Here is a 24,476-nt window from a genome sequence, read left to right as displayed (position 1 = left end):
CTCAATATGAATAATTTCACTGGGAAGTGGGATGCTACAGGTTCTTTCATTTCTGAAACATGGTGACCACTCCCGCCTCTGCTTAAACCCTTTGGAGCTAAACTACTGTATGAATTCCCATTTCTCAAATTATTGGTAAGGTGGACTATTTTTCCCACTTCTTACACATGTGTATTTCTACCAAGCCAATTTAGTTCTCAAAGATTCAAGCTAGAGTGCCCCACTTGGGACTTTAAGGGGGCTAACACGACATGCCTACCTGGAGTTTGAGCCAGAACCCCTGCATCTCCAGCCCACTGCACTGACCTCCTCCCAGGGCCCACTTCCAGATGTTTTTACTGAACAGGGGAAATACACACAATCTGAAGCCCATAGTGGTTGTACCAGGGACCTGAGAGCATGTTCTGTCCCCCTTAATTATGCACCCTAGATGATCTGCTTGTCTCAGCCTTATCCTGGGAGGATACTAAGCAAATAATGACAACTAGTAAGAGTTAGGGGAGCTAACAGGAAATTAAGTGTATAGGTGTGATTCTCTCCCCTCCCCCTTGGAGCCAGACCACTCACAATTCCAAGGCCAGGTTCTTTTCTCTCTTTTGCTGAAGGACCAGAGTCATTCCCCTAGCCTTTCTCCACCATTTTCCTGAACCCCATAGTTTCAACAAACATTTTAGGTGATGCAAATAAATACTAAATCCTGATACTATCATTTGGCCTCAATATTGTAAGACCTGTCATCTACCTAAGCCCTATCAAATTCTGGCACTAGTGACCAAGATTTTCTTAATAGGAGCAATAAATTTCTGGTTATCTTTAAAACCAAACCTGACCATAGGTATAGATGATTATCTGGGGAACAAGTTCCTTTGCATGGCCATGCTGGAGAAGAGTGTTTATACCAATACTTTGTCTTCCAGTTCAGACCCTGTTTTTACGTTGTTTTTCCATTATTCCTATGTGACTTCCCATCACTCAGGAATGATAAGCAACAGGTTATGTTGTCTTTCCTTTGCATCTGGGCTTGTGTCCACACAACCAGCTGCCAGGTGGAGGTCGCTCCTACCTTCCTGGACAAGAGCAGCCATTCTCAAGCTTCAGAATCACCTGGGGCACATGTAATAACATATTGCTGGATCCTACCCTCAGAGAGATTGGAGGTTGAGGGGTCGGGCAGGAGCTTGGATTCTTTTTGACAAACTCAGGAAATGCAGATGCTGCTGGTAGGAAGCACACCTTGGGAATGACTAGAGTAGGATAGTCCTTCTGACCCATGGCTTGAATTTCAAGCTGAATATCAGAAGGAAGAACATACAGAACAAAGACATCATCCTCATTAAGCAGTCTGAATTACTGCTTCCTCTGTATCCCATGGTCCAGAATTCCAGATCTCTCTAGTTTCTGTCTCCTTTTGCTCCTCTTTCTAAGCTACTGTTTAAGAATGTCCCATCTCTATGAAGGTATAATTCACAAACTGTGTGATTCACCCCTCCAAAGTAAGCATACAGTTAAATGTTTTTTTTTGGAAAATTGTTGTACTTCATGGAAGAAACTCTGTTCCCTCCCCCTTACCATTTCCCAGGTCTGGGAAACCACTGACCACTTTCTTTCTCTCTAGATTGGCCTGTTTGGACATTTCACATAAAATGGAATCATACAGTATGTGGCCTTTTGTGACTGGCTCTTTTCACTTAGCATGATGTTTTCAAGATTTATCCATGGGGTAGCATGGGTCAGTACTTCATTTCTTTTAATCGTTACATAATACCCTGTTGTATGGACATACCACATTCATTTATCCACTTATTTGTTGATGCATAGTTGGCTCGTTTCCACTTTTTGGCTATTATGAATAGTGTGTCAGTGAACATTCATGAACATGTTTTTCACAGACATACATCTCTCTTGTATATACCTAGGAGTGGAATTGCTGGGTCAGAGTAACCCTGTATTTAACGGGTAAGGGACGGCCAAGATGTTTTTCAAAGTGCTGCATGATTTTCCAGTCCCACCAGAATGTATGAGGATTTCTATTTCTTGACATTCTCACCAACATGTGTTATTTTCTGTTCATTTTTTAAATACCCCAGTGGGTATAAATAGTTGTATCTTTGATTTTGATTTGTATTTCCCTGGTGGCTAACAATGTTGAGCATCTTCTCAAGGGCTTATCAGTTACTTTTGTATCTTCTTTGTAGAAATGTCTATTCAAATCCCTTGTTCCTTTTTGAGTTGCTTTTTATTACTGAATTGTTAAGAGTTCTTCATACTGAATAGAAGTCCCTTCTCAAATATATGATTTAAAACTGTTTCATGTGGCTTGTTTTTTTCACTTTCTTTATAGCATCCTTCAGAGCACAAAGTTTTAATTTTTATGTAGTTCAATTTACCTATTTTCTTCTGTTGTTTGGCTTTTGCTGTCATATCTCAGAATTCATCGCCTAATTGGAGGTCACAGAGATGTACTCCTATGTTTTCTACTAAATGTTTTATAGTTTCATCTCTTACATTTATGTCAATGTCTATCTTGAGTTAATTTTTATGTATTGGGAAAGATAAGGATCCAGCTTCTTTCTCTTGTGAATATCTATTTGTCCCAACACAATTTGTTGAATAGATTATTCTTTTCCCACTGAATTGTCTTGGCACCTTTGTTTAAAAAAAAAAAAACACAAACAGTTGACTGTAAATATAAGGACTTATTTCTGGACTATCTACGCTATTGATCTCTATGTCTAGCCTCATGCCAATACCACACTGTCTTGATTACTGTAGCTTTTTAGTAATTTTTGAAATTGGGAACTGTGGGTTCTCCAACTTTATTCTTTTTAAAGATTAGTTTGGTGATTCTAGGTCACTTAAAACTCGCCTATGAATTTTAGAATTAGCTTGTCAGTTTCTATAAACAAAACAAAACAAAACAAAAACCACCAAAAGCCAGAGGGGAATTTGGTAGGGATTGTATTGAATACGTAGATCAGTTTGGAGAAATTGTCATCTTAAAAATATTAAGTCTCCAAATCCATAAATATGAGATGTTTTTCCATTCATTTAGATCTTTAATTGCTTCCAACAACCTTTTGTAGTTCTTGGCATACACATTTTGCACTTTTATTTAATTTATTCTTAAGTATTTTATTTTTGATGCTGTTGCAAATAGAATTGTTTATTTTTGAAATGTTGATGCTAGTGTATAAAAATACAATTGAATTTTTAATATTGATTTTGTATCCTACATCCTTGCTGAACTTTATTCTCATGATTTTTTAGTATATTCCTTAGGGTTTACTACAGGCAAGATCATGTCATCTACATTTTCCCTTTCAATCTGGATGCTTTCTTTTTTCTTCCTTCCTTTCTCCCTCCCTCCCTCCCTTCTTTCTTTCTTTTCTTTCCTTTCTTTCTTTCTTAAATTTTACTGATTAGTTGTCCTGACCAGAATCTCCAGTACAGTGTCTTTTGTTGGAAGGTTAGGGCTCAGAAATGTAGTCTTCCCTTACTCACTATGACTGAGACCATGACGTGGAAGCTTCAGTGAACAGAAAGGAGCTTTGTGAAACCAAGAGCAACATGGTTCCACTTAACATACCTTCCCATGATGACATTTCAAAACCTCTTACAACAGAAAAACGTGTTGTCATCCATTTTCCAAGTTACCAGTGGAAGTTCTAGTGCACAGATTGGCAAGGGTATTTTAATCTGTAAATAGTTTGGGGGCAGGGGATGCTGGATAACAGTGCTAAGGTTAAGCCACATGGAGTTGAGTTCACTTGGACAACCACTACTAGGTTCAGCACTTTGTCAAAAGCCAGAAGACAAATTTGACTCCACTGGCATTGGCTGTAATAATAATTTTATTAATGGGGGGATTGCTTGGGGAAACAAACCTCCAAATATGATAGACTACATCTTACTAATACAATTGGCACATACATTGCTTTTTATATATTTGTTCATACTTGCTCATAGTAATTTTCTGGGGGTGTACTTTGTCCTCCTAGTATTCTTGAGAATAGAGACCTTTTTATTACCTTTACAAACACCTGGTGTGGTGCAGTGCACTGAATTCATGGATGGCACATCTGAGTTCATGCAGGATGGTAGCCAAGGACTTGAGTGTTTGACTTGCCAATCTGGCTTTTCTCCTATGCTTCCATCTTCCCTTCTGAACATCTCCCCTAAAAGGCATCCTTAACATCTCAAAAATTATCTACAGAAAATTGAACCCCACTGCCCTAGCTGAGACTGCTCTGCTGATTTCCAGTTTCTCCTGGTGATGCCATTTACTTCTTGTCTGTCTCCCATATTTATTTAATGCCGACATCTTCTGATCCCTTGCCTCCTTTGTCTCGTCTTTAATGGGTCATGTACGCATACTTCATTCTCCCGTATTCTCAGGGCTCCCCCACCAACAGAGTAGCCCAGATTGTTAGAGCAGCCTCTATTCATCAGTTTCTTCAATCAGTAATAATTTGTTGACTAGCCTTCAAGCACTGTTAAGAGCATATCTCTTCCCTGCTCACACAACCACAGTGGCTCCCAGTTTCTTATAAAATTCTGTTCAAAATCCATAGCATGCAAATTTTCCCTGAACTGGCCCCAGCATTTCTTTTCCATCTAATTTCTTGCTGAAGCCAAACCTCAGCCTCTTCCATTTTTGTCCCTTTGCTTTCTTATTCCCAGATTTTTGCTTACTTGGTCTCTTTAGCTTTGAATGCCTTCCCCATCTCAGCACTTATCTTATTGTGCTTTCAGAACTCCTCTCCAGTGCTTTCTTCTCTTCTAAACCTTTCTTAATCTCTCCAATTGGTAGCAATCTCACGTGCTTTCTAAGACCCTATAGTACTTAAGCTATAACTTTTTTGACAGTTGCTACTTACTATCTTAACAACCTTAGTTACAGTTGTACATGAGTGTAACTTAGTCTCCTTTAAGCTCTTTGGAACAAAAGGGACCCTGAATCCATAACAGAGTATTTAGTAGCCGATGTGGTTGACTTTGCTATTTGAGGGTATCAGACCCTGATTATTTCTCATATGTGCTTTATAGTCACTTGTATTGATCTCCCAACCACTCTTCCTTTTCTTTGCAGTTTATTCTCATTAAAGATACTCTCCAGAGTTATTGGATGCCACTGCATGTTCTCGGGGCTCATTCCAGGCTCCTTACCCCTAACAGCCTCTGTCTGCCTGTTCCCCCCACCCCGCCCAATACTCAGGCTTTTAGGACATCTCAAACTTACCATGTCCATTCTCTACCCTTGAGAATTTTCTAGTTTTCAGTGTGTCTGGATGCCTTAGAGACTCCTTGCTGTCCTCCAAAATGGAGATGTTTTTTCTTTACGCCTCTTCCTTTTCCCTGCCATCACTATGAGTGCAAGTAAATCCACTCCTCTGCGTGGCTTGCTAAGCTCCCTGAACATTCCAAGGCACAGTTTTGTTTCTTGGCTCAATTATGTATGGACATGTCTGTTTTCCTCCAAAGGCAGTGAACTCTCTGAAGAGAGGAGGCTTTCTTTTTATCTTTATAACATCAGCATCTAGCCATCTGGCAGGTAGTCGATAAGTGTTTGAATGAATGAAAACAAAATCCAGGAATGCTTTTTAATTCTAAAGAGGAAACCGATGAAAGAACCATAACCAGTCAAGCCAAGACTGTCTCTTCATAGCCCCCTGAGAAAGAAAAATTGTCCAAAACCAGGTCTGCAGCAGAACTTTCTGCATGATGTAATTCTCAAACTCCTTCTGGGAAGTAATTTGCATTCCTGATTAAATGCTTGGGCAATTCTCTGATACTGTTAAGTGATTAAGAACTTCTGGGAAGTTAGGGTTGTCCACCCAACTGACTGACTAACCTAATAATCTTTAACTAGACTTTCGTGGTTGTCAGTCTTCCTTGCAGTGCTTGAAATGTAATTTTGACAAATTCTTGTAAGCAATTTTTTTTTCTGGAAAGTTTTTTTTAACACCGTTCATCTTAAGAGTGTTTCAGGGCCCTCCCACTCTCACAACTTATATATGAATGCAACATCTTGTTCATCTTTTCATTTCACCTTCACCTCCTGACCTTTCCTGTCCCTAGAAAAGGGCACATGCTGAGTCCAGAAGGACGGATGGGTGGTACCATGCAAAGGAAAGGAGAGAACAGGTGGTATCTGTGGGGGTAGAAACCTCAAACAGTTACATACAACAAGAGAGGGAGGGAGAGGTAGAGTGCCCTGAAAGGGACTGAGACCAAAAGATTGGCAGGGCACAGAAATTGTGGACTTGCTAGGGAGATGGATCTTATATGTATAACCAAGAGATGAAATTGACCTGCACCAAGATCTTCTGAACTTCATAAAAAATTACTACATGTGACAGGAGTTTTAAAACAAATAACATTCTTATCAAGATAGGTCATGGTATGCTAAAGAAACAAACAATCCCCAAGTCTCACTGGCTTAGAACATTGAAGATTTACTTCTTGTCCATGCCCCATGTACAAGCAGAGGAGTAAAGGCTCTGATCCACAAGATTGTCCCTTAGGACCCAGGGTAAGAGAGGCTTCCCTGGTTCCTATGCTGTCCTGTCATCACAAGACTCCAGGGGTTGTTGCGACAGAGAAGGATACAGCCACAATGAAGCAATTCATTTCAAGCCAATGAATCTTTTTGGAAGTAACAGACTTCTTATATTTCTTTGGCCAAAGGAGATTTCAGGGTCACACCCAGTTTCAAAGAGAGTAGGAAAAGGTAATCTTTCCATATTCCTGGAAAAAAGAGAAGCCACTGAAGTATTTCTGAATCCTGTCTGAAGGATTTCTGAAGACCTGTGTCCCCACATAGAAAACATGGTACAAGGGCAGAATAGCCACACCAGATTTTGGAGGGTGTTTTTTGGTTCTTTTTTTTTTTTTTTTTTTTTTAAGTAGGCTCCACATCTAGCATGGAGCCCAATGCAAGGCTTGATCTCATGACCCTGAGATCAAGACCTGAGCTGAGATCAAGAGGCAGATGCTAAGCTGACCAAACCACCCAGGCACCCCTGGGAGGGTGTTTTAAGTGGTGCTGGAAAGAACCTGATTTATCTCTATACATCTGAATATAAGAGAGGATTTCAGACCTTCAGAACAGTGGTGTGAGGAGTTTGGTGGACCCTCTCTCCAGTGAAACCATATAACTTGTGAAAAATTACAATCGTTTAAAGTCTCTGGAAATTGTCCTAAGAGCCTACAGGAAAGGGAGAAACATTTAGTCAAGAAAAATCTGTATTTCAATAAGAATATCAAGAGTGGATAGCATTGGAGCCATGAACTCTTCCCATGCCCCCTTCCCCCAGCTCCATGTGATGGAAGCTCTATTCCAGGCAGGGGTAGCTGAGAGGATGGGGACCACAGCTCCTAGTGCAGGCCCACTGTTCCACTCAAGGAGTGGGGGGCAGGCTGCCAGTGGATCTTATCCTCTCCCTCCCTGGTGTGGGAACACTATCTCAGGCAAGTATGGTTGAAAGGTCTGGGCTTTCTTTCCCTGCTTAACTCTTACTCATGGGGCAGAGCCTTTGAGGGGCCCCAAATAGGTCTCTTCCTGCCTCCTCCCAAGCCTGTTTATAGAGGTTCCATGTCAAAAGGGCCTAGAAAAGAAGACCAAGGATTATTGACCAAGGGAGATACTGATTCCCCCTTCCTAACACTTCCTAACAGACAGCAGACGTTTCACTCCGAGAGAAGCAGGCCATTGTCCCACCCCTAGTTCTGGCATAGGGATTCTGTCCTGAGGGAGAGATAGGAGGTAAAAATGGTATTTCTGTCTTAGAGGAGTGACTTGACTTGAAATACAGTATGGAGGAGTTTACACCTGAGGTCACAGTTGAAAACCATGGGAATCTTGCTGGTGAGCAAGTAAGGGCGTGCTGGTAGCTTAATACCAGTAGCAACAAGTACAGTGGCAGATTGAAGAGCCAACAATGATGTTCCTGAGACCGTGCCCACCCCTAGGGGTCCAGAAGGTTGTGCACATGTAGAGTGCTGAAAGGACAAAAAAATTGTCAACCCCAAATTCTATATCCAACAAAGCAGTCTGAGGAATTAAGGCAGCTCTCAGACATTGCTGGTGGGAATAAAAAAAAAAAAAAATGGGGCTGCTTTGGAAAAAGTATAATTCCTCAAAAAGTTAAACACAGTTACCCAGCAATTCTACTCCCAGGTTTATACCCAAGAGAGAGGAGAACAGATGCCCCTGCCAAAACTTGTACATGAATGTTTATAGCAGCATTAGTAACAGTAGCCAAAAAGCATGAGGAAAAAAAAAAAAAATCCAAATGTCCAAATGGGTAAATGTAACATATTTATACAAAGAAACATTTTTAGGCAATAGTACTGATACATGGACAACAAGGATGAACCTTGAAAACATGATGCTACAGAAAAGAATTGAGTCACAAAGGACCCCATATTGTATGGTTCACATTTGTATACAATTTCCAGAATAGTTACCTTCGTAGAGTGTACTGTGGGTTGCCTAGAGCCAGGAAAGTGTGGAGGCAAGGGGGAGTGACCGTACTTTCTTAGGGCTTCCCTGTCAAAGTATCACAAGCTGATTGTCATCACACAAAAGCTGCCTCTTACAGTTTTGGAAGCTAGATGGCCAAAATCAAGGTGTTAGCTGGGTCGTGCTCCCTCCAAAGCCTCCAGGAGAGGATCTTCCTTTCCCTCTTCCAGCTTTTGGTGGCCCCAGGTGATCTTTCGATCACAGTGGCTACACTACTCCAATTTATTTCTTTTTATTAAACATTTACTTACTTGAGACAGAGAGCACCTGCTTATGTATGCAAGTGGGGGAAGGGGCAGAAGCAGAGCGGGGTAGAGAATCTCAAGCGAACTCCCTGCTGAGCACAGAGCCTGTGTGGGGCTTGATCTCACCACCCTGAGATCATGACCTGAGCCGAAACCAAGAGTCGGCCGCTTAGCTGACTGAGCCACCCAGGCACCCCTCCATCACTCCCGTTTCTGCCTCCATCTTCCCTGTGTGTTGTACCTGGCTTCCCATGGCATTCTCTTCCCTGTGTTGCCGTGCCCAGATTTCACTCTTCCTCTAAGGATACTTGTCATATGTGTTAGGGTCCACCTGATGGCCTTATCTTAACTTGATCACATCTGCGGATATCTTATTTTCAAATAAGGCACATTCAGAAGTACTGGGGCTAATACTCAGCTTCATCATCTCTTTTTTATTGGGGCATAGGGGAGGCACAGTTTAACCTGCAACAGGTTGCCAATGAATACAGGGTTTCTTTTTTTTTTTTTTTAAGATTTTATTTATTTACTTCGAGACAGAGGTAGTGACAGAGATAGAGCACGAGCAGGGAGGAGAGAGAGAAGCAGATTCCCCACTGAGCAGGGAGCCTGATGCGGACTTGAACCCAGGACCCTGGGATCATGACCTGAGCCAAAAGTAGACACTTAACTGAGTGAGCCACACAGGCACCCATAGGGTTTCTTTTAGGGGCAAGAAAAATGTTCTAAAATTGCTTGTAGTGATGGTTGGAATATCTCTTGACTATCCTAAAAACCACTGAATGGTATGTGTGTTATCTCTGAAAAAACTTGGTTTAAAAAAAAAATGAAAGAGAAATGAAGACATTCCTCCATTTGCAGAGAAAAAAACAGAGACTTCACAGCTAGCAGGCCTTCCTTAAATACTGAAAGTCTTCAGGCAGAAAGCTAGGGACACTGGACAGTAATTCAAATCCAAATGAAAAATCAGGTTCCAGGAAAGGCGGTAATGTAGGTAATGATAAGAAGCAATATAATTATGTGTTTTTTCTTCTTTTTGTTGTTAAAACAAGCAGTCATATAAAAGAGAGGACTCCATATATGACTTTGCCCACATGAAGCCAGAAGGACTCAGGCATAAATTCTGGATTTTAGCCGTTCACTCTGGTTCTGTTGGGCTTTACTGATGTTCCCTGATTTGAAGGTTTCTAGCCCTTTCTCAGGGCTCACTGGAGTACTGATCTATTGAATCTGGCCTTGTTTTACCACCACCCACTCCTGAAATGAAAACCAAATCATCATTTTTTTGAGACATTTCTAATTGCTTTTGAAACATTCCTTGAGAAGTGACACATGTTCCCTGCTGAAGGAAAAAAAAAAAAACTTATCTAAAAGCTAATCATACTTTCTAAATGACAGAAATGTTTGGCTGGAGTTAAAAACGAAAGGTTAAGGATAAAGGTTCATTTTCTCAGATTTAATCCCCTTGGCTATGGTCCTGCCCTGTACCGCACTGGGAGATTTTCTAAAGCAAAGGTCAGCATCTGTCTTAGAACTGACTGGTCCTTGTATAATGCGACCTTTTTAAATGACATCAACCAATTCCAAACTGTTTGTGTGAGCAGCTCTGGGTCTTCAGTGTGTTGAGTGGGACGATATTAATAATGGCTTTGGTTAAATTGTGGCAGTTGTTCTAGATTCATCCTTACTGTGTCGGGTCATGGTGGAGATCCGGAGTCTCTGTTCTCGTCCAGAGAGTAAATGAGTCTGTGCACTGGTGTGAGTTTTAGGATCTAGTACACAAGTGAGTATTCTAGAATGGCATGTTTTATAGGAACAGAGGGTCCAGAGCTTGGTCTTCTAAATCCTACTCTTACTTGGTGTTTCCAACCCCAAGCTGTTCAGTACCCTTGAGTTGTTGTCAGCAGAGGGCCATGGGGAGGGGATGAGGCTGAAGTCACTCTTGACTTAGGTCAGGAGGGGACTCACGTGGGCTCCTCTTCCATGGGAGGAACCATCTACTGGAGAGGCCGTGAGAGCCCAGTACAGAGGCCCAAGGACAGCACATCTGCTACAGGAAGCTGGTGTTTGGGGATCTGTGGATCCTGGGGGGATGTTTGAAGCTGCCCATTCTCCCTGAAACCTAAAAAGACTGACAGGCTGCAGAAGGAATATACTGTCTTTCCTAACCAAAGTTAGGAGAATGCTGGAAAGACCAGGGACCTCTAGAGAGATTGTATCCAGCTATTTCAAAGGGAGTGGACAGCAAGAGTTGTTGACCTTAGGGCACCTGGATGGCTCAGTTAGTTAAGTGTCTGACTTTTGATCTCAGCTCAGGTCTTGATCATAGGGTCATGAGTTCAAGTCCCACCTATTAAAAAAAAAAAAAAAGAGCCACTGGCCTTTCATTGCAGGACTGCTCCTCCATGACTGGTATCCAGGGACCAACCTTGAGTACAGATGAGCTTGCCGAGGAAAAGAACTGCCCTCCCGACAGGCACAGACTCCTGGTCAACCTGGCTGAGCACACACCTAGGGAAAGAGCCAGCAGTTAGAAATGGTGGCGTTCGCAGCATTGGTTCCTTCCAGAGGCACTGAGGGAGGTACCTGTCTCCTAGCTTCTGACGGTGCCTGCAGTCCTTGGCATTTCTTGACTTCCAGATACATCCCTCCCATCTCTGTCCCCATGTTCACTTTGCCTTCTCCTCTGGGTCTGTGTGTCCTTGTCTGTTTCTTTTAAAGAACTCTCAGTGGATCGAGGGCCCACACTAACCTTAATACAATCTTATCTCAGCCTTTACCTTAACTATACCTGCAAAGATGCTATTTCCAAATAAGGTGACATTCTGAGATGGACGTAAATTTGGTGGGAACATTCTTCAACTCACTAGAGCCTGAAAGAGCTTTCTGACAGAAGATTTGTGTGGTGGGGCTCTGCAGAAAAGAAATCAAAGCAGGGAAGGACACAACCTTGTTGAGGAGAGGTGCATGGAATTCTTCTGGCATATAGATGAGATTGGGGGGGGGTCACCATGGGGCTCAGTGGAAGGGTCCCCTCAGCCCTGGCCACTGTGAGGTAGGGGGAGGGGCAGTGCATGAAACCTTGGCAGAGTGAAATGCCCGGGAGATAAAAAGGTACTCTGTGGGCTCCGTGGGTTGTGAGAAAGCTTTGTACCTGCCAGTCAGGGGAGTTTGGGGTTGAATAAGGACATGTTATTGTGTTTGGCCACTGAGAAGCTGACTTGACATTTGGGAGAAAAAAGAAAATTGTTGAGGGATCAGGCATTGCTAATACTTCATAAACAGCAGACGAATCCTGGGCCCAGCCTCCCCGGTGGGATCAACACAGGAGAGCTCAGGAAGGAGCTTGCTCAGGGTCCTAGAGGAATGGGCTTTCCTTGGCAGGAGACAAGTGAGTGGGGCCCTGTGAGGGCGACAGAGCCACATGGGGACACAACATGGAAGTAGGAAAGGCCGTGGGTTTGCACACAGGTCAAGTCAAGAGCACGTGGAGGCAGGTAGTAGGAGATGTAACCAGACGCCATTTTGATCGAATTTTGTGGGCGGGCATGGCCTGCTGGGATGCTCTGTCAGCTAGCCTGGAAGACACAGCTCTATGCCTTACATTTTCTCTCCTAAAATTGTGGTAAAGCGTACATAACATGCAATTTATCTTTATAACCATTTTTAAGTGCATAGTTCTGTGGCATTAAATACACTCACATTGTGCGTGTTTCTTCTCATCATGTGTGAGGAATGGAGGAGAGCCCTCGTGTGTGTGTGTGTGTGTGTGTGTGTGTGTGTATTTGAAGTTGGTAGCAGAAGAAGTCCCATGAGGACATGGGCCTGGAGGCTTGGGGGAGGGGGAGAAAAGAGCTGATCCTTCTGCAGAGTGTGAGAAAGATTTGGTTCTGCAGGACGTGGACTTCGGGAAAGTAGAGCAGAGCCAACAGTCAGAGACAAAATGGCGCCGATGTCTGCTTTCAACCCTTGAGCGGGAAGCCTGGCTAATGCTGAGTTTGCTTTGAATGTGGGGGAAATACCCCCGGTGTTGATAGGCCCTGAGACAGAAGTACCCATTTCTTTAGTGTTATGATTATAGCAAAATACAACAATAGGTTAAAAAAATCCTTTTTTCTTTTCAAATGCATGGGGCACCCTTATGCCATCAGAATATTTGTTGTGCATCTAGACATCAAACTTAACTGGGTGCCTTCTGTCTCTATTTGGTAATTGTATTCTACAGAGCTTTGACAACTGGACTAATTAAATGCAGAACATAGGCTAACCATATCCACTTGCACTGGTGTCCCTTTCCGCCAGCCAGAACTCATCAAAGATGCTCTGGGCTCACTCATCAGCCCATCCCTATCTCCTGCTCTGGAGTGTCACAAGGGCTACCAAGACAAAGCACTCATGTCTCCCCCAGACCCCGAAGACCCCATGAAGTTGCCAGGAGACCCCTTTTCTTCCTTCAAAGTCATCCCCTTGGACCTGGTTTCACCTATTAGGGAAGTAGGTCATGGTGACACAGGACATATGGGCCGGTCTGGGTGCCCCCTGGATAGAGGTAGTCGCTTCCTCTCCACTGTCCCCCCACCCCCAGAGGGAGCCCAGGGCACGCCCTGCAGATGGCAGGGTGCAGGTGTGGAAGGGCCTCCCTCAGAGCCAAGGATAAGGGAGCCCTTGGGAAATCTGGGGCGCCCTACTCTCCTGATGCCACTCCCAGCAGAAACGCCTGCGGATTCTTACGGAAAAACAACCAAAAACACATCCAGGATGAAAACCACCGTTTCGAGAAAGCACATCATTAAAGCAAGCTGTGACCCACATATTTGTTGTGGTGAGCTCCAGAGCTGTTCAGCCCATTGGAAAGAACGGAAAAAGTAAACAGCCAAAAAACAAAAACAAAAACAAAACCCAAAACAAGGAACGTTGTTGGACGATTCTCGGGGAGTTGTGGCAGTTTTTCATTTTCAGAAAGAAAAGCTTCAGTGTGGAGGGAGATCTGGAGGACGGACAGGACGTGAAGCATCCCCGGAGCAGGATTTGGAGAGCGGAAAGGGTGACAAGGCAGAGGGAGGGTGTCTGTCGCCCAGATGGTTGTGCCTTGGAGAGGAAGGGCAGGCCAACGGGAAGTGCAAACGCCTGGAGCACATTAAATTCAGTGCAAAGAGTGGGGCGACCTCCTTCAGGACGTCGTGTGCGAGGGTGGCCCACTGCCCTCTGCGATGGTGCCTTCCCACACACTGGCAGGGCCCAGCTTGTCAGCCTGGCAGAGCCGGCTCCAAAGGCACTGGGAAAGGAATGTGGACAGCTTGCGGATGTGGGCATTTGGACTGATGCCCTTTACCACTTATTTGCCTACAGCTACTGGAAGCGACATAACCTCTCTTGCCAGTTTTTATACACTTCAGAAGATATACCAGTAAAATTTGAATTTATAGGGTACTTGAACCTCCAAGTGGTTAATACGAGCCTTCCGCTGACCTCCAGCTCGGAGTCTTTCTTAGTCTGTGTCTCCGAGAGTGAGAATGTTTCAGCCTTTGCCTGGATATTACTAATTCTGAGATAGACTTCCAGATAAAATGCAGACCATGTGATTCTGGCTGAAACTTTATAGGTGAGGGGATAGAGAGCGAGTCCTAGGGAAGAGTCTTGCTATGGTCCGTGCATGCAATCAGAAAGGCTGTCACTAGGTGGCGCCACAAGTCATGGTGGCAAAAGGCCAGCCTCTCCAATCATGGATATTTATGGGCTTTGGTAAGTATATAAACTAATAAATGTTGCTTATTTTCCTATAAACCTCACAGTGATATGGATATAAACCACCAACACAGCCATTAGTGGACTTTAAGGAGGAATTACTGTATAAGTGATATCCTTGAGAATAGAGGTTAAAGATACATGGGCTGGTAGAGGGATGTGCCTCCAGAAGATGCCTTTCTAACTCTGGTTTCCATATTCTGTCTTAAGGACACATTTATTCCTCAGCATGGTGTATACAGAAGGGTGTTCTATTTGGAGACAGGCGTGTTGTGCTTGGGGCTTAGTGTGCTGTGCTCTCACACCTGCTTGCAATTCACTGTGGAAAAGGTTTACTTATTTCTAAGTCATTGTTTTGTTTCTGAGGCCCCTTCTCTCCTCGGCTTTGAGAAGGGCCTGGCTGTTCCATTCTGCATCCCAAAGAACTTCGTTTTAGGTTGTAGAAGGGCGGTTGGCGCAAGGTGTGCAGAAAGCAATTCTTTTTTTTTTTTTTTTAAGATTTTATTTATTTATTTGACAGAGAGAGATCACAAGTAGGCAGACAGGCAGGCAGAGAGAGAGAGGAGGAAGCAGGAGGCTCCCTGCTGAGCAGAGAGCCCGATGCGGGGCTCGATCCCAGGAGTCTGAGATCATGACCTGAGCCGAAGGCAGAGGCTTAACCCACTGAGCCACCCAGGCGCCCCTGAAATGTAAAGGTTTTAAAATCGGTGCAGCAGGGCAATTAACTGGCTTCAGGCACTCCTGGACTTGAAGGCTGCCCTACCTCTTCTCGCCAAGCCTCCGCTTCCTCAGTCATACCATCAGGATACTCAGAGCATCTCATTTCATGGTTTCGTTGTAATGATCAGACGAGACCATGCTTGTAGAAGATGGTTGCATAATAGTGGCTTGGTTTATACTAGCTATTAATATTTTGCTTATGTTCATTTGTATTTATGCCCTATTTCTTGGAAACCACTTATAAGAATAGGTAGTGATTTGTTACACAGCGATAGAAAACGCATTCAGATAGTATGGCTAAAGTCCACAGCTTTTGGGTAGATTCAGAAATAAAGCCTAGAGCAAATAGAGCATTTCCCAAACTAAATTTCATATAACATGAATAGAGGAAGATGTTAATAGATGAGAAATGAGAAAAAGAAACCTTTTCTTATAGACCTCAGAGAAGAGGTCTTTGTTCTCCCACTGGGACAAGGTAAGCTCTTTGGTTCTAAGCAACAGAAATAGCGGGCTAAGACGCACAAGAGAGTTTATGGAAAGGCTGTTGTAGAGACCATGGAGTCAAGAAAAAGTCTGAAGTAACAGCCTCAAAATGGACAAGAACCTGGGAATTCCTGAGGTCACACTATCAAGAACCTTGATGGCTCCATTGCCATCAAAATGCGAGAATTTCACCTGTCCCATTCCCCTGTCCCTGCCATTATCATTCTGCTTGGGGTTCACAGTCTTGGTCAAGTTTGGGTGTTCTGGCAGTTAGCCATGGGAGAGCAGGATACCTGAATTGGATTAACATAGGTCCTCCAAGGATGACTGTAAACAGTAGGAGGGGTTATGATGGCTGACCACCCAAAAAGCAAAGGGCTGAGGGGTGTTCACAGACGTAGGATGGACTTGTAAGTTTGGGGTAGAACCAGAGTGCTTCTTGCCTTCCTCTGAGTCTTTGAGGAAAGAAGAAATCACTCTTACAAGGAAGGGTGAAGGATTTGGAGCCCCTGAACTCCAAAGTGTGGGAGAGAGAACTGAAGAACAGAGATGTTGGAATCGCCAAGATAGGAGAAGGCCATGCGATATGACCCTTGCTTGTGAAACCCAAGATTTTGAATAGATTGGATGCTCTGTGTAGGGGGTGAGGAGGCTGAGTTTTGGAAGAGCTGCTGATCTGGCTGAAGTCAAGCGAGTCAGACCCTGTGAGAAAGTGGGGTCCCAGCTGCCATTTAAGCTACAGAAGTTGGGCGAGGAGCACATCCCACATCTCCTCTCGGGAAACTCACAACGAAAAGGCCTCTTAAAAGTTCTGTGCTCTGCTGGGTATCCCTACTCGATGGTGTTCTGTCTGTTGTAGCTGCTATGGGCTTGAGACTGCTGACGTCCTCTCTCTGTTTGGTTAAGTTGTCACTAAATGTTGCATTTACTGACAGAGTTCTTTGGTAGTTTGAGGCTTTCCCCCCCCATCATACATATGTGCGTCCTCATGCCAAATGATGGAATGTGCTCATAGTTACGTGTTTCCATGAGCTCTTAAACTCTATTAACATTCAATGTATTTTATCAGTGTTGATTGAAGGTGAAGATTTTCATGTGACATTCATTTATTCATTGGAATAACTGATGTGCCAGCCACTGTTCTAGGCACTTGGGATGCATCAGTCAAGCCAAGAGACTAAGATCCGTGCCCCCAAAGGTGCATATGCAACACACACCCACGTGCATGTATGCACACAGCTTCGGAGAGGACCTGCGGTTTAAGAAAAGCTTGAGTGACCGTTTCAGACCTTGTCCTAAACTTATTTAGACAAAGAACTCCACCCCCGCCCAGTGTCCTTACAACATTTTGTAGAGTAGCATTCTCTCTAATATATGACTCTGGGAAATGCTGACGAAAGCATAGCTGGGCCATGCGCACTTAGGAAAAACATCCATAAATATCATAAATATCATGTCTTTCAACATTTGATAGGAGTCAGATAGCAGATAGATGGCCGCCAAGTTCTCCACCAGCATCCGGAGTCTGGATATTCTTTGTAGCTGCTTACGAGGAAATGTACATGTTTTATATGTCCCGTGAGGGGGTGAGTGCGGGAATATGGAGACTTTATCTGAGACTGTTCATTGATTGACTAGATGTCAGTACCACATCTGACAAGGCCTGGCGATTTCTAAGAGATGCTGGATCAGGCAGTGTTGCAATCGGATATGCAAGGTCTTTGTCTCCTGCTGGATCACGACTCTCTTAGGTCAGCCTCGGTGGATTGCTGTCTGCCTCCTCCCCTGCCCCCCACACGCAGCATGACAGCTAGCACATCGTAAGCATGCAATAGACTCTGTTGGACCCAAGAAACTTTAAGAGACCATGTCCAGTGTTTTACACAAACATACAGTATCCACCGCCTACACACGCTCCCTTGCCTCAAGATTAGGAGTTTTTGAGAAGGAGCATAAAACTTGGTTAAATGTCTGTACGACTTTGAGATGCTTGAGGGGAGAGGCAATAGCTTTTCTTACCCAGTTCCTGCAAAGAGCCTCGCATTAGTACCTGGAAGGGTGGCTGGTGACTTAGTGGCCTTTGGCCCTTTCCAGCCCTCCATGTTGCTGAGGAATGTGTGATAAGGGAGATGGTTTTGGATGATGTTATCTTAGGGGGTAAGTGCTTGTGATGATGCTGCCTTCCTGGTGGTTTTGAGGACAGGTGTGACAGGCGAGAGAGAGGCTGAAACGTTAGTCCTACTGAGGACTTTTAAGGCCAACCCAGAGCAGCCATGACTGTGGGTCCCTGGGGCAGGAATGCCCTCTCGTCGGTCCATTGTGGTTCTGTGCTGTGGGTTCCGTGTACTTTAATGGAGGCAATCCCTTACGTGCTCTCTAGATGTCAACTCATTCTGTGTTGGAAATTCTAGTGATTGCTTTTTCTAGAAAGCCTGAATTTTTCCTTTGTGCTTTGAAAGAAGGGTGTCCACAAGACGAAATGTTGACAAAGACATAGAATCAAAGAATACCTTCTCCAACGCAGTGGAACACCGGTGTTGAAAAGACCTTCTCCTGCCACCTGCCCACCTCATTTTACCGGAGGGGAAACTGAGGCTCCGGGGTAGGATGAATTGATCTAAAGCTCCTTATTGGTGAATGAGCTGAAATTCTATCCTGAGGCCCCTCGTGCCCGAATAAGGCACGTCCAAGCCTTCCTCTGCTTAAGAACCTAGGACGGCACTGCAACACTGTCCTGGGGGCCTTTTAAGCAGCAAAATTGCTGACAGTCTGCACAGAAATGCCAAAAACATGGTACTAAATAGACTGCAAAAGGGACATTTGTTTACAGTAGGAGAGCTGAGCCGAGGAGCTGGTGCCTGTCTCCGCTGGGAGCGTGGGCATCGGGCAATTCCAAGTCCTCTCAGTTCTGTGCGTGCCCATAAATGGCCGTGAAAGTATTGTGAGTTTTGATTGGGGGGGGGTTTACAAATAAATTTTCACAAGTAGGTGAATTTGCAAATCTGGAATCCATGAATCATGAGGACCAACTGTCTTCTTTATTTCAAGGAGACAGGGAAGTGCCAGGCCTGCAGAAAGGCATGGGGAGGCGGAGGGGGCCCAGGTTAGGGTCCCCACCACCTGTGAGGAGCTTAATGGAGACGGGGCACTGTGCTGAGCACTGAATATTTTGCCCAGCTGACTCAAAGCCCGTGGACAGAAATGTGTAGACACAAAAAGATGCTCTTAGCTTGCCCTGCTATATCCCATTTTATAAACCAGGACCCAAGACCAGGGGAGCATGAAGAACGCAGGACAGAGTCAGAAAAGGGCAATTTCTGTGGTCTAGCAGCCAGGAACCTGAATTCCAAAGTCCCAGAATCCTGCTGTCCTTGGGACAGATGCCCCCCAGGGCACCAAGAGCCTCGGAATACTGGATGTCCTTCTGCTGCGCCCTGGCTTCCAGGCGGTCCCCATGGGATGACATAATCCTGCTGAATTTCCATGTTCTCTGCTGTTTCTAATGTTCGTGTCCGGGCAGGGAGGAGGGGGGTATCTCATCACTATGAGGCACACACAAGGAATTTCTAGAATTGTGCCCTGGCCTAAAATGGCTTTTAAAGAGAGAGATGTCCAGATAAGGCTCTGACTCAGTATCATGGAGGAACTTTCTGAATGTTTGTCCTTTAGCCTTGAATGTACCTGCCTGGTGGGCTGAACTTGTAAAGCTGGCATTTCCTTCCATTTGCATTTGTTTGAAAACCTGCTTTACAGGAGTGGGGTTAAGGGGAAGGGTCCCCTCCTACCCAGGCCAGTTGCCTTAAAGCAGCCCCCCCCCTGGCTTCTCTTGAATATCAGCAGGCCCCCCGGGGAGAATAGTGGGGGACTGGCCACTTAGTCTGGGGCCAGTCTGCTGGTCTTAAGATTTCAGGGTTTCTGGAAACATCTGGTTGTGGGCCCCAGGCTGGTTGACACAGCAGAGGCCTTAAAAAAACAAACTGCAGAATATTATACCTCCAGAAACTAGCAGGGAATAAAATGAACTGCTTAAGGAAGTCATGAAGGAAAACAAAAAAGGGAAACGTCCTCCAAATTTTGTGAAAAGGAGTCGGAATCAGGAATAATTCTGGCTTTTTCCACTGGGTGCTGTTTTAGTTTAGTTTTCTGGTAGGCTTCCAAGTCTCGGGGCAGGTCCACAATCCACAGGAAAATTCTGAAGACAAGGGGAGATTTGCCTAGGTGGGATTCTCTTGCTTTTTATACTCACTGGGTATGTTTTTTTAGAGGATTCCTTTTCCATGTCCCATACACCTGTTACCATTGTTCCTGCAAAGATGGGAAATGTCCTGTCATAGTCGTAGACTCGTACCTAGCAAAAAACCTGGCAAAGAACGGGTGTGTTGTAATTACATGGCCACGGAGTCCATGAATGAGAGACTTAGGGGCGCCGAGGTGGCTCAGTCGGGTAAGCGTCTGCCTTCGGCTCAGGTCATGATCTCAAGGTCCACACATGGGACCCTGCATGGGGCTCCTTGCTCAGCAGGGAGTCTGCTTCTCCCCCTGCCTCTGCCTGCCGCTCCCCCTGCTCCTGCTCTCTCTCTGTCTCTCTGGCAAATAAACAAAATCTTAAAAAAAAAAAAAAAAAAAAAAAAAAAGAGGGAGTGAAGTTCACAGCGGAGTTCTACGTGGACGCACTTAATTAGAAATTACCCATCTACACCTGGGCGCGGCAAACAGTTTCTGCAAAGGGCCGGAGAGTAAGCATTCGGGGCGTCGTGGAGCCTCCAAGCTCTGTCGCAACAGCTCCGGGCCGCCGTCCCGGTTGGGAAGTCAGCCCCGTGCCAGGGCGTGGCTCTGTTCCAGCTGAACTTCACTTACAAAAACAGGCAGAGCTGGATTTGGCCTCCGGGCTGCACTTTACCCTGATTTGTACAAAAGTACACGGAGGCACCACACGGACCTCAGAGATCACTGTGGGGACGCGAACTGGAGGCTCCGAGCGGCAGAGATCCGGGAAGGTATTCGCCGAAGGCTGCTCCGCTCTGCGCGCCCGAGGACCCCCACTTCCCAGCCTCCTTTGCGGTTGGGGGGGTGGCGCCTGGCGGCCAGTTCCCGCCCTTGAACGGTGGTCAAGTGCCCCGCGCTCAAACGTGGCCGTAAAACATCCTGCCTGTCACCTGTGCTCTGCTCCCTCCCCTGCTGACCCCTTGTGGAGAATCCAGGGCCAGGGCGGGACTCCAGGGGACCCGGGGAGCCCGCGCAGCCACTTGCTGGTGCGAGCCGAGCCGGGTCCCCGGAGGACTACGCGGGGCCGAGCCCTCCCCACCCACACCCTGCGCACAATGTGGTAGGGGAAGGCGTGTAAGATAATCCCATGTGTGCTGTTAAGGCCCTGATTTTGGAGGTCGTTAGCCTAAACGCTCTATTAACACCGCGTTTGGCTCAGGTACAGATGAAGAAACCGAAAACTAGGAGCTCCCTTTCTGTCCAGGGCTCACAGCTGGGGGTGGGGGGCTGGTTTTTGATTGGAGAGCAAGGGCGTGCGGAGGTATTGGCGCTCACACTCTTTTGGAAAAGCGAGTGTACAGGAAGTGGCACCACCACCCCGTCTGGGTCTGAGGATCTGGGGGCATTAGAGTCCGTGGGAGGTAGGATGGCGGATGGAGAAATGAGACTTTGGGAAGAAAGATCGTACATGAACCGCACTAACCCTGCACCAGGATCGGCTGGATGCCTTCAGGACAACGGTTCAGCTCTGTGTTGGTTAAAATTCATTTCTTGGAGGTAGCGTAGGACCTCCCCATCTTAACTCCGCTTCTCTTTCTCTGTAGATGAAGGGAGTAAACTTTGATAGCCTCTGTCGTAAAACTGCACTAAAACGGTGGTTTAGCAGAATCGGTGTTGATTTCTTGGTCACGATCACCTCAACCTGAGTTAGTGGCAGTGGGCTACACTCTCGCTGGTTCTTCAGAGATCCGAGTCTCTTCTCTTTCTGGCTGAGAATCGGGGAAAGGCAAGGTGGGGGAGGGTTGTGTGTGCGGAGATTTAAGGCCAGGCCTGGCAGTGACGTGCTGCATTTCAGCTTGAATCCTGTCGCTCAGAACTGTTACGTGGTCCCACCTGCCCAGCATGGGGGCTGGGAAATCCAGCAGGAAGATACAGCGGGGTTTGGTGGACTCCTAGCAGTCTCTGTCTTGATAGCAAAACACTGAGCTCTCCAGACTCACTTTACAAATAAACACTTAGAACCGACGTGATCTCCAACGGAGACCTTGCCAGCGCCTTTTCTAAAAGGAAGCCTTCAGTGATACCTTACTGTCTGGAAGGGCCACAGACAGAGAGAACAGGATTCTTTATAGCCAATAGTGATGCTCAGGAAGCCTACAGGGGGAGCAGAGCTCTCAATACCTTCCCTGTGAGAGGAGTGGCAGGTGGGTGGTGGAGGTGGAGGTGTCTTTTGGTGTCCAACCAGGCCCTGCTATCAGCCGAGCCCTGCCTCTCTGATCTCTGTCCTTCTGCTGCTCTGTCTTTCCCTGCAGGTCCCAGCCTTCCCCACACCAGGCCCTGGCCACCATAATTCTGGCTTTATCTGCAGCGGGCCTGGGTGGAGACTGGCATGGACCCTGCTAGGCCTCCCATGAGCTTCTGTAGACACGCACAGGCGCAGAAAGGCCAGATCTTCCCCCTTGGGAATTTGAACTGTCTCTCCTAACACAATATTGATGTGCTAAAAAAAAACTAAATGGACTTCTCTCAATGGGGGGAGGAAGGGGAGGAATGAGACAGTGACAGTGACACCTTGCAAAGGCCTCTGTACACATGCAGTTAAAGTGCTCCCCCAAAGGAGTGATTTTCTGACAGCAGCTTCCATGGGGCAAGGGTTCAGAGGGGAGCCTACCAGATGCTGCTGGTAAATTCTCCCTGAATTTGTTGTGCTACCCTAGGACCTGAGGGGGTTCCGATGCTTTGAAAGCATCTAAGGGGAAGGAATACCATATAAAAGTCACCACAGCAAAGAGCTGATGGGGTCCCTGCCCTCTCCCAGGGCTGTCTTTGGCAAGCATTCAGGAATACACATTCCTGCATGAAGGAGGGCATGCAGCCCCCTTCTCTTGACACACATCAGGCCACCTCTGGTGGGAAATGTTAGCTCATCCCCTCCCTCAACCTTGGTTGGATTTTTCCTTTTCTTTGTTAGCATTTGTTTGGGGATCTGGTGAAGTTTTCATACAGTGGCCCCGGCTGTAATGCTCCTCTCTTCAAGGGCAGTGTCACGGTCCTAGCTACATTCCCAGGTGCCAGGCCTGGATCTAACATGGAGCAGGTGTGGGATCCTGTGCCCTGAAAGGTGACCGAGCCTGGCTGCCAGTGCCCAGCTGAGTTTGGGATGTTTAGGTCAGTCCAATGGAGGCTTAAGCTGCTACCACCATCTGGCCCTGAGGTTATAGGGGATTTTGCCCCTAAAAAGAATAGAATGGACCAGAATGGAAGATTCTCTGCATCAGTTTGGGTTTGTTCAGGAAATCAGAGTCACTCAGAATGATACAGAATCATGCTGATTTACTTTGAGGATGCACTGTATGTAACTGGTGGAGCTTTGAAGAATGTGCTAGAAGGCTCTTCCCTCTGCCTATCTGGTGGTTGGCTAGCAGGGCTGGCAGTGGGGGGAAGAAAGATGGATGTGAAAGAGGCAGAGCAAAGATAAACCAAACCCTTGAAGGCAAAATGGACCCCGGGAGGGATTCGCTGGAAGCTGCATGTGTCTCTCCCCATCTCTGTGTTGACAATGCGGGTGACTTGTAGAAGTAGCTGGCATCCTTGGCCCTGGACCCACACATGTGTCTACCCCAGGCTCTGGAGAAGCTGCCCCAGGATTTGGAGAAGCTAATGGAGAAGGTCCAAGCTGGAGCTGGGCTGCCAAGGGCCCAGCTGCTGCCCACACAGGGGGGCGGAGCAGAAAATCAGCCCCAGCTTGAGCTGAAACAGAGCTCTGGCCTTGAGAGCAAGACAGGCTGTGTTTCTCTGATTCCCAAAGCTCTTGCAGAGTCCTCTTGTGGCCAACACTAACCCAGAATCACACAAAGAAGGGAGTTCTGGGAAAGTATGTTACAGCTGGGCCAAGGTGAACTCATACAAGGCCACAGACTGCATCTCTCAATTGCATCGTTAACACTCCTTGTACCTACAGACGTTTGTGCCAAAGTCATTTACTACAGGAGCCTTTGGAAAGAGTTTTTTCAGTGAAACCCACTTGAGTTTTGACTGACAGGAAAAGATAAAGTAACTTGGCCTTTTGTGCTAATGCTTTGTGGCCAGTGAATTGTTATTTATTTTTGTTGGAAAAAAAAAGATGAAGAAAAAGAGGAAGACAAATACTGGAGTGAAATAAAGACTTCTTTTGAATTTTTTTTTTAATTATTTATTTGACAGAGAGAGATCACAAGTAGGCAGAGAGGCGGGCAGGGAAGCAGGCTCCCTGCTGAGCTGAGAGCCCAATGCGGGGCTCGATCCCAGGACTCTGGGATCATGACCAGAGCTGAAGGCAGAGGCTTAACCCACTAAGCCACCCAGGCGCCCCTTCTTTTGAATTTTAAATTGAGTTAGGAAAGCTTAATTTCCATTCTGAGCGTGATGGAGGGTTGCTTTTCTACAAGGAGAACTCTAGGTAGCTTTAGACCAGGGCTGGATTATTGAGTGGGGTGCCCTGGTGGCGATGGTGGCCAGGGGAAAGTAGGTCCCTGCTGGAGCCAAGAGTTGCTGAAGAAGCTGGAATTGGATCA

At 45.9% G+C, this 24,476-nt stretch overlaps 1 protein-coding gene and 1 long non-coding RNA gene across 2 annotated transcripts in view; one reads left to right on the top strand and one right to left on the bottom strand.

Annotated features, from left to right (window-relative positions):
* Positions 1–24,476, top strand: part of LOC125083152 (guanine nucleotide-binding protein subunit alpha-14) — a 189,123-nt gene that overhangs the window by 140,944 nt on the left and 23,703 nt on the right. The window lies entirely within an intron of this gene.
* LOC125083154 (uncharacterized) overlaps positions 15,151–24,476 on the bottom strand; it is a 44,790-nt gene continuing 35,464 nt past the window's right edge. Inside the window, exon 6 of the long non-coding RNA XR_007122186.1 lies at positions 15,151–15,196. This is a non-coding gene — a long non-coding RNA (uncharacterized LOC125083154). The remainder of the gene's footprint in view (positions 15,197–24,476) is intronic.

The sequence above is a fragment of the Lutra lutra genome, chromosome 13 (assembly GCF_902655055.1).
Source record: "Lutra lutra chromosome 13, mLutLut1.2, whole genome shotgun sequence".
Classification (NCBI taxonomy): Eukaryota; Metazoa; Chordata; class Mammalia; order Carnivora; family Mustelidae; genus Lutra; species Lutra lutra.
The sequence above is the reverse complement of the archived record's forward strand: the minus strand, read 5'-3'. Positions and strand labels throughout refer to the sequence as shown.